The sequence below is a fragment of the Sabethes cyaneus genome, chromosome 1 (genome assembly GCF_943734655.1).
Source record: "Sabethes cyaneus chromosome 1, idSabCyanKW18_F2, whole genome shotgun sequence".
Classification (NCBI taxonomy): domain Eukaryota; kingdom Metazoa; phylum Arthropoda; class Insecta; order Diptera; family Culicidae; genus Sabethes; species Sabethes cyaneus.
Window position 1 is genome coordinate 34,544,911 of NC_071353.1, and position 10,765 is coordinate 34,555,675.

Below are 10,765 nucleotides of genomic sequence, written 5' to 3' on the forward strand. Positions count from 1 at the left end.
ATAGTCCGCAACATCTTTCGTTCAAATACGGCAAGTGCACTTCCGTAAACAAAGTTGTTGTCTCAAGTCCGTAGAGGACTACTTTTGTACACGGACTCAAATAAATCGATATTTAAAAACTTCGAGGCCTCTTGCATTCACTGAAAACATCAAGGGAAATTTTTCGATTTTCTCGGACATTACTCGTTTTATAAATGCATAAGTGCTCGGCCAAATTTCAACGCAATAAATTTTTCACAACAACCAACGAAAATTATTATCTACAAAATATTTTTTTACAAATTTTCTACCTTCTGATTCTGATTCCTTTTATTTTGATTTCATTGTATTTTTACTAAAAACTTGAAATTTTATTACTAGATGCGCCACTACTGGTACGGTATAAATAACTTTTTATTAAGTAATCCAGAGAAAATATTATTTGGAAAGCATTTACATAAATTTTCACAGCAATGGAAAACTCCAATAAAAAATCGAGGAATCTATGTCATGGAACATGGAAATGTTTTGTACCCTTTTAATGTGATAATATGCGAAGTGATAATGTTCTTTAAACATTTGTCATGAATGCCTGCAATTCTTTGCACGGAATTATCTCAGGAATTTTTTCTTAGACCTTTGAAACAAAAATTTTCTTTTATTGCTGAAATCAGCGCTTATCAAAGTAATGCTGATTCTACAGTGCTAACAAATTTAGCTGTTAGCGGTTAGCGTTAGCTTCCGCTAAATTGTTGGTTGATTTAGCGGTTAGCGGTTATCGAAGCTAACGTTTTGATTTAGCGGATTAGCTGTTAGCGAAGCTAAAATTTCGGTTAGCGGTGCCCACCTCTGTAATCTGATTAGAGTAAAATGTAGCCTAGGACATTGTCAGTCGCTAGGTGTCATTAACCCATTGTTTTAAATTTTGCGGCTTGGTTCGGTCTGACTTAACACCGAACAATTTATTCAGTCAAAAAAAAAGCGGCTTTGCCGCTTTTATTTTATAAAGGATATCTCGATGCGAGGACTAGGGAAAACTAACTAGAGGTCGGTAAACCTAGGAAAACGAATAGACCTAGACAGATGTGATTTCTGCGGGGGGGCTGCCTCCCCGCAGTGGCCGGCGCTTCCGACGACGGGTCACCGGCGAACACTCGCCGTTGCCTGCGGCGGCTCGCCCTGAATCATCTAGGAAACGTTAAATATATGGATTATGGCAAACGTACACTATGGCTCCCGTCGGAAGTGCCGGCCACTGCGGGGGGACAGCCCCCCGCAGAAATCACATCTGTCTAAGTCTATTCGCAAAGCCGCTTTTTTAATCTGAATCAGTTAGGCCTCTTGCGACTTGGTCGCGCTGGTCCTTTAAACTTTGAACTGGTCGAAGTGTAGTTCTGGGTCTCCAAACCAAAAATATGAATTATGGCAAACGTACATTATGGCAAACGTATATTATGGCTTCCGTCCATTATGGCCAACATACATTATGGCATTCGTCTGTATGGCTTCCGTCTATTATGGCAAACATACATTATGGCAATCGTCTATATGGCATTCGTACGTATGGCAACCGTCCGTATGGCTATCGTATTTATGGCTCTCGTCCGGTCACCCTCCACACTACTGAACCTCCGTTTAGAGTACTACCAGAATCTAAAACTGGTCATTTATAAATTGTAAAGTAATAAAGTAGTGTGGCAAATGATGTATTCAACTACGGTATTTTCTAAGACAAATTCTTGGATCAACATTTGATGTTTTAAGCCAATCTGGACGTTCCGGTATATATGTTGTATTAAGATTAGTAAAAACTTAACTTGCAAAAAGTTGCGCGTATTTCCATAGCTACGTAGCGACCGTTCCGCTGCTTCAGAAGCTGAAGTTTATGAGCCTCGAAGCGATGATCTCGCTCTAAACTAAACGGGGTCAACCCTATTCAATTCTGTGGACTTCTTTACACAAAATAATTAGCTTTTTCATGTTTTGTTTTTTCAAAACCTGGCTTGGTATAGTCCAAAAAGGGTACAAAATATTAAAAATAGGGGAAAATGAGCAAAATAGGGCACTTCCAGATGACAAACAGGAAAGTGGTGGGCACCATGCGATTCTCCGGAAAATTTTACATAAGATCACCTACATTTTATCAGTCTGCAGGCCATATCTTAATTGCATCCGTGTTTTCAGCTCGTTTTTGCCCATAGTGCAATGGTATAAGATACACAATTGTGTAGGTTGCTAAATTTAGCAAACATTTATTGCAATGTGTAGAATACACTGGTTTTGGTATCTTGAGCGATAAAAAAAATTTATGTTGATCCAAAAACCAAAAATATCGTAACTGAAACCCTCCGTGCTTAAAGGGATATAATCACTTTTATAGCTGAAACACGTATATTTATTCCTCATCACGTATGTCACCTCCAAAATAGTAGGGATATGCCAATTTTGCGCATCAAATACGATTTATTAGCATGTATATATGTACGTGATGCTAATTATTAACTTTTATCTTAAAAGTATATCTTATATATAAAAATGGATTTCTGTCTGTCTTTCGAGATGTTCCTTATATAATCGAAAACTACTGAACCGATCGGCGTGAAAATTTGTATGTAGAGGTTTTTGGGGCCAGGGAAGGTTCTTATGATGGTTAGAGACTTCTTCCCCCCTAAGAGGGGGGGCTCCCATACAAATGAAACACCAATTTCTGCATAATTCGCGAACTAATCAAGCAAATGGAACAAACTTTGGCATGTGGGTGTTTTTGGTGACAAGAATTATTTCTATGGTAAATTAAGACCCCTCTCCTCTTTAGAAGGGGAATTATGACTCCTCTCCCCTTTAAGAGGGGGGGGGGCTTCCATGCAAATGATATACAAATTTCCTCATAACTCGAGAACTAATCAATCAAATGGAACCAGATTTGGCAAGTGGGTGCTTTCGGAGACAAGAATTTTTTCTATGATGAATTAAGACCTCTTACCTTTTAAGGAGGGGGGATCCCATACAAATGAAATACAAATTTCCTCCTAACTCCAGAACTAATCAAGCAAATAGAGCCAAATTTAGCATGTGAGTGTTTTTGCAGGCAAATTTTTTTTCTATGGTGTATTGAGACCCCTTTCCTCTTTAGGAAGAGAATTATGCCCCTCTCCCCTTTAAGAGGGAGGTTTACATACAAATGAAATACAAATTTCTCCTTAACTCGAGAACTAATCAAACAAATGGAACCAAATGTGGCATGTGAAGATTTAAGGAGGCAAGAATTTTTTCTATGGTGAATTAGGACCCCTCCCGACTTTAGGAGGGGGGCTCCTATACAAATTAAAAACAAATGTCCTCATAACTTGAGAACTAATCGATCAAATGGAACCAAATTTGGCAAGTGAAGATTTAAGGAGGCAAGAATTTTTTCTATGATGAATTAGGACCCCTTCCGACTTTAGGAGGGGGAGCTCATATACAAATGAAAAATATATGTCCTCATAACTCGAGAACTAATCAATCAAATGGAACCATATTTGGCAACTGGGTGTTTTCGGAGACAAGAATTTTTTCTATGATGAATTAGAACCCCTTACCTTTTAAGGAGGGGGGGATCCCATACAAATGAATTACAAATTTCCTCATAACTCCAGAACTAATCAAGCAAATAGAGCCAAATTTAGCATGTGAAGATTTGTGGGGGCAAGATTTTTTTCTATGATGAATTGGAACCCCTTGCCACTTTAGGAGGGGGTGGGCTCCTATACAAATGAAATACAAATTTCCTCATAATTCGAGAACTAGTTAATCAATTAGAAACACGTTTGGCATGTTGGTGTTTTTGGAGGTAAGAATTTTTTCAATGATGAATTAGGACCCCTCCCCACTTTTGGTAGGGGGGGGCTCCTATACAAATGAAAAACAAATTTTTTCATAACTCGAGAACTAATCAATTAAATGGAACCAAATTTGGCATATGAAGGTTTAAGGAGGCAAGAATTTTTTCTATGGTGAATTAGGACCCCTCCCCTTTTTAGGAGGGGGCTCCGATACAGATGAAATACAAATTTCCTCATAACTTTAGAACTAATCAAGCAAATGGAACTAAACTTGACATGTGGGTGTTTTGGGAGGCAAATTCTTTTTCTATGGTGCATTGAGATCTCTCCCCTCTTCAGGAGGTAAATTATGACCCCTCCCTCTATAAAAGGGGACGCTCCCATACAAATGAAATATGTGCAAATTTCCTAATAACTAGAGAACTAATCAACCAAATGAAACCAAATTTGGTATGTAGGGGGTTTTGGAGGCAGAAATTTTTTTATGATGATTTTAGTCGCGTCACCCCTGTGGTAGGGGGATAAGGACTCTCATACAAATAAAATAGATATTTTTGCGTGCCTTTTAAACTAATCGAACTCGAGAAATTTTAGACTCTTCCATAAAACATTAGTCAAAAACAAGATCACCTAAAACTATCAATTAGGTTTATTTATTTTCCTAGGTCTACTGACCTCTATTACTTTCTTTCAGTTGGGTCCGAACGACCGACATCGAGTAAGGAGAGAATAACCCCTGCGAAATGGTACTTTTCACGAAAACATTTTCCGTAAAATGGTACATCCCGCGTAAGGTTTTTCGCGAAATGGTATTCCGCGAAACTCTATATTCCGCGTTATGGTCAACCGAGAAGGGATGTTCCACGAAACGGTATGCGGCGAAATGTTATATAATCATGACGATTTTTTGTTTTTCTATCCGCTTTATTGTATCAGGCTAAGCAATGGGGGGAGTTGTTTTCTATTTTACGGTGAGGAAAATTTGTATATTAAACCACCCATGAACTCCTCAGAAACTTGCAAAACTCGAGATCGTGACAAAGGTCATCCGAGATTCACGATTTATGAACAACACTGTTCAATTTGTGGCAATACGAAGTTTGTCGGGGCAGCTAGTGCACATAAAAATGCTTGCTGGGTACAAACTAAATAACACGGCTGATCATAGCTACCCTGAAGCGAGGGCTGTTCTACGCGTTTGTTTCGGTAGCACTCTTGAGTTCTATCGAAATTCGAAACGGTCGATGGACGGTCCCGTATTTTACTTACCACCGCTATTGAAGGTGTAAGTTTGCGTCAAAACAAGAGGAACGATCTTCAACGAAAGTAACCAACACCAGGCAGAGGACCATGACATCATTACTAAAAACCTTGGGGCGGCGCAGGCAATCTGTCGCCGATCTAAAAACGGAGCATCGTACCCCTGCTGAAAACCGGGAGGCTGCGGTGGTCCAACCATGTCGCAAGAATATACCACCGATATCAGGAATAGAGAGACCCCGTACTGAATACCTCATGCAGGTTGTAGCTGACTTGCGAGTGTCGAAGTGCTCAACGAATTAGCGACGAGTAGCCTAGGTCCTGTAAAATGGAGACAAGTTCTTGATAGCTGCCTCTGTAATCTAAACATAGGTAGAGAGAGAGGTTAGGTTGGTAATTTGTCGAATCTAAATTTTCATCCGCATGTTTGGGCAAAAAATGTCCTGATTTTCAATTGGGCCGATTTGGTCACCCTATCTATAAGACTTGTTGTAAAAAAAGTCTTCATGGTGGACCTCGGAAATCCAGAGTTTTTATCCTAATCGGTCGGTATTTTTGAAAAAATCCACCATCCTACGTTTACTTGATAATTTACAGACCCAGGGCCGGCGCTTCCTTTAAGCAAAACAAGCAGCTGCTTGAAGCGCCACTTCGAGGGGGCGCCATTTCGCCGACATTAAAAAAATACTGTAACATTAAATAAACAAGTGGGTATTACAAAACTTTCTTCCTTCTCCTTTAGCAGCATAAAGCCGGGATGGCAAGTGGTGTATATAGAGTTGACTGAAGTTTTTGGAGCGTCTTAGTAGAATACGAAACCTAAAATTAAAAAAGAAGAAAACTTATCCAATTTAATTCTACTATGTATATTTTATTCACGACAGATACGTATTTCGCCTACGTCGTAGTAAATTTGTCGTAGGCGAAATACGTATCTGCCGAGAATAAAATATACATAGTAGAATTAAATTGGATAAGTTTTCTTCTTTTTAATTTTAGGTATATAGAGTTACTCTCCGCTGTATTGGGTCCTGGGTTATTTGCCGCGAATTCGTTGAGCATCTCGACACAAGCAAATCGGCTTCAACCTGGCCGAGCCACCTAATAAGTTGGGTCTCCCTATTCCTAAAGGCCGGTGACCGAGACCGACCCATCGTACTCTTCCAACTTTCAACAAGTGTACTTTGAGAATCATTCCAAGCACTACCTGCAGTGCACGCCATTCTTCGCTTTCCATTCGCGCTCCGCCTCCTGCTGCTGAAAATCTATTCGCAACAAAACACAACAATTAAAACACTCAGATAAACTTGATGGGAAAGTGCCATTGATGATATTAAATTATTTAGAAATTCTTCAGGAGAGATTTTCGAATCTCTTCAGAATCCGCAGTCAACAGATTCATCTTCGATGAAGTAACAAGGTATGAGGACGAAGTTTCTGAAGTAACAGGAAATATGAATCGAACTTTTTCGTTTTTGAAGGTTTATCATTCTAATAATGGGTTTCAAGAAACCGACAATTATTCAAAAGAAATGGCGGTTGATTGTGACCAGTGTTGCGAAGCCCGTACTTATATGGGCTAATTTTCTCGCACACGCGCACTCGTTCAAAATGAACACGCCGGCATTAGCATTCCTTTCGGACTCCCGCTCTTGTTTATTCATGCACTGCAACGACTTTTGCGAGTGTGTATTTAGCTAACAGTCACGGTCGTCGCTCTCGCACGTCATTGCAGCCTGAGCAACTGATACCGATCATTTGCGAGGACTCGCAGTCCCTCCCGCGTGTAGAATCGAGGGTGTTAAATGAAGAAGAAAACAAAAAGGAATGCAAAATCTATATCCCAGTGTGCCGTTAGCCCTCACGGCCAGCTGGCTTCTCCTGAATTGTTTGCCTCGTAAGTGGTTATGCAGAAAAACGCTAGGAGACTGTGCGTTTTCGATTGTGTAGGTAGTAAAATGTCTGCACACAGCAACGCCGGCTGTTTTTCGTTTATTTTGGGGACGCCATTTTGAGAATTTGCGTGTAGCGACAAATTGGCTAGAGCCGGCCCTGTACAGCCCAAAGCATATTTTGGCACAACAAGCCATCCCACCAACCGTTAAATGACGTCACAGAAGTTACCAGCGGAGCTCTTCAACTGACAGCCGTCAGTTCTCGGTCGTTCCTCAGTGTGCGATTATCATCATCGGTGACGGCCATTATATTTCATTCTTATTGGGTGATTTTGGATTTAAACACTACTCGCGAGTTACCTCATCCTGAATGACATATTGCAAAACCTTCTGCTTACGTCTGTACACGCCAGTGAATTGAGCTTTAGAACGAAAAATAGTTTAATAGAAAATTTATCCAATTTGCACAGATTCTTGTTAGACCACATTTTGATCGTAACATCACTCCTTACTGCTGGCAATTCCAGCGACAATTTTCCGTTTAGTTCCCTTCATGAAAATCAAAATCAATCTATCTTTATCTTTATATTTCAATGTTGACCAAAAAAAGCAGCAAGTTGAATCGATCAAATAGCCCGGGAAGTATGACTATTACCGACACTAAATTCACCTAACCGGTAACGCTGAACTCACATATAGTCAAAATAATAAGCACCGATGGAATGCGGGTGGCAGCAGGCATCATCGGATGCTATCTTCGTCCGTTCAGTTTCCCAGATGGAAAGCTTCATCCGCACAGCTGCAACCTGGTGCTCTACATCGCAAACCAAGGCCGACCCTTTTGGAATACGCTTCCACAAGGTTCGCATCGTAACCGCTACTAACAACCCATCTGGTGACGGGAATGTGCCACTTGTCTCCGGATCGGACAAGCTGGAAGCGAATATACTCTATAGCTGCAACGTTTTTAGATTCTGGATTTCGTAACGGATTATAACTCGCTTAACATTCCGGTGGTTATTCGCAGCTGATTTTGTGTGCTGTGCAACTGTTGCGTACATGTTTTACTTTGTTTGGTTCCAATCTTTCCCGACCAGGACAAGGTGAGGGTAAAGGAAGAACCTTTGGCGGTTTGGTAGCCCTACCGCGGTGTGCGAAAAACTAGAGACGAAATTTCTTCGAGAAAGTTGTCCCAGCTTGGGCAACAACTACGGAAGGACGCGGCTTCCTGCTGCATTTGACGTGACGTGAATAGGATTCAACGAAAACGAATCGAGCAGGATACTACCACCACCCGCAGCATCACCGAAGTCTCCCAAACGCCAAGTTAACAATTTCCAAGGGTATTGTACGATAGAAAGGATGGTATTTAGCTTTTTCACTGGATTGTGCTATCCGTGCACCGGTTGCAGTTGGTCGGAGAAACTGTTGAATAAAGAAGAAATAAAACCGTTTTTAGACTGCGCTCTCCTCGGGTCGGATCCGTCGTCCGTTTGCACTGTTGGCTGTTGGATGATAGCACGTGTACGGGGGTAAACTCTATGCTACCAGTCCTACGACCGGCACGCCCAAGTTGAAGTGACGTCTCCGAGCAACCTTTGCTTACGGGGTGCTTCACAAATCCGTCCTAGTTCGAACATAATGCGCAATTCATTTGCAATGCGATGTGATGTCGCGTTTGAACCGCTTTCGAGTCGATTTGTTCTAATTTTATCAACTGTGCTGCTGGCTGCTGGGTCTGGATGGGCGGTAAACGGGTGAAATGGGCTGATCCAGAGAGGAAACCAATCGGTTCGGAGTTGATTCTTACTTTCCCATGAACGACACCAGCCATCGCATCGGTTAGCCGCGAAGGTGCACATTTTGCATTAGTTTACTCATCTGCTCACAAAGGGATTATTAGCATTGAGTGGCACTGCGTTAAGAATATTCATGGACCTTGACGAGGAGTTTTGTTTTGTTTTGAATACGTTCCAGTGAATTTTATTTTGGTTCCATCGATTGGGTGTAAAATTTCTTAACATTTTGTTTTGTTTTGATTTGAAGATAAAAATTCCATTATATGAATTTATGTTTATTGAGCTGTTTTTTCCATAATATCGCCATGACACGTAAATACCGTAAGGAGCTGTACAAAAAAATTTAATGCCAATGAAGTGCTTAATGTGCTCCGAAACATATGCTGTTCCAACCACCCACTCGAGCATTAGGTACTAATCACAAGTAAAGATGAACGAATTAATCCACATCAACAGATCGCAAATTTCAACATTTCAACACCCACCGGCAATCTGTTTATGTTTGGCAAATCCACTTTTAGTCAATTGACTGTTCGCCAAAATGCTACATCAAAACCCCTTCGCCGGCGAAGCACGCGACTTCGACCACGACCATGCTCCATGTCAGTTTACTCATATTGGCGAATACCCCACCACCGCACCGTGTCGGAAATATCAATGATTGTGGCCAGTACCTATATTGCCGCTACTTGTTGCCTTCTTAGCCGGAGATAATTTATACAACCGCTACCGGTTCGGGTACTGGCGTTTGTTGGCCATCGCAAAAAAAAAAAACGCCAGATGCCGATGTAAAATAAACAACGTCATTTTTGCGTATTTTTTCTTCGTTTATTGCTTGCGCCAAATTCAGACCCAAACCAGCCTGCTCTTCAATGTGTTTATCTCACCGGAACTAAAATTTAGTCCGTGCCTGTAAGTGGGTCATGCCTAGTGCGAACAACGTATCGACTGCAGGTACAGCTTGTGAGTGTACTTATTTTCAGGGAAAAACAATTCGTTTGTAATAAGCAAGTTCGCATACTCTAGAAATGCGTAATTTTTTTACAGGTGTGGTGCCAATGAAAAGAGCTCATAGATTGCAAAACGCAAAACAGCCTGAATTTGTGGTATATGATTCATAACCAGCAATAGGTTACTGCTAAATTTTCATAACATGATATGCTTCAATAAAGTATTGAACTTCAAACACTGAATCGTTCAAATTGTATGCCAAATCAGTCAAATTTAAGTTGTGCCTCAGCGGGCATTTAGTCTCACCGGGATAGATTAACTAGCTTATAATGCTGGACCGTTGTTTGTTACTGCGATGTTTTTCTGATTGAAAGTCGCCATCAGCTGTCACATTCGACTATCACCGTGACCGATAAAATAAATTTCATACAGATAAAGGCATTAAGTACCGATACATTACCAACAGTATTATCGGATTAAAAGCTAACTGGAAATCAGTTTTATCGTTAGATTTCACTGTCCGAGACACAAAACAAACAATCGAGTCATTTGAGTAGTGTTTTGACGTAGAACTACACTGCATCTTACGAGAAGGTGAGGTAAAATTCAAAGCTAAAGAGTAGGGTAACCAACGTATTTTGGACCCATTAGCAGCTGTACATGATTTGGACACTTCCATTTGATTTTGCTGTAAGTGCCCAAATTATGTACAGCTACTTTGGGGTCCAAAATACGCTGGTTACCCTCATAGTAAATGAGTAAAAGAGTAAAAGAGTAAAGAATGGCAGGTTTTGAGCACTTATAACTTTTTTAAAGACAGTACTCGAAAAAAGTAAGATAGATTGCTTAGTTTGCATGTTTTTAGCATATGGGTGAAAATTGGTGAAATTTTGACTAAAACTAACTAAGCGTGTAATGTTTACGTTGGAAGAATTTCATCACTATCTGCTGTGTGGTATTCGAGATGGTGTAGAAGCAAGAGCAGATCGGCCAAAAAATTGAGTGCATCGTCGTGAACTGCGCCTCGCAGATGGAATGGGAAACAACTGGAATCCAT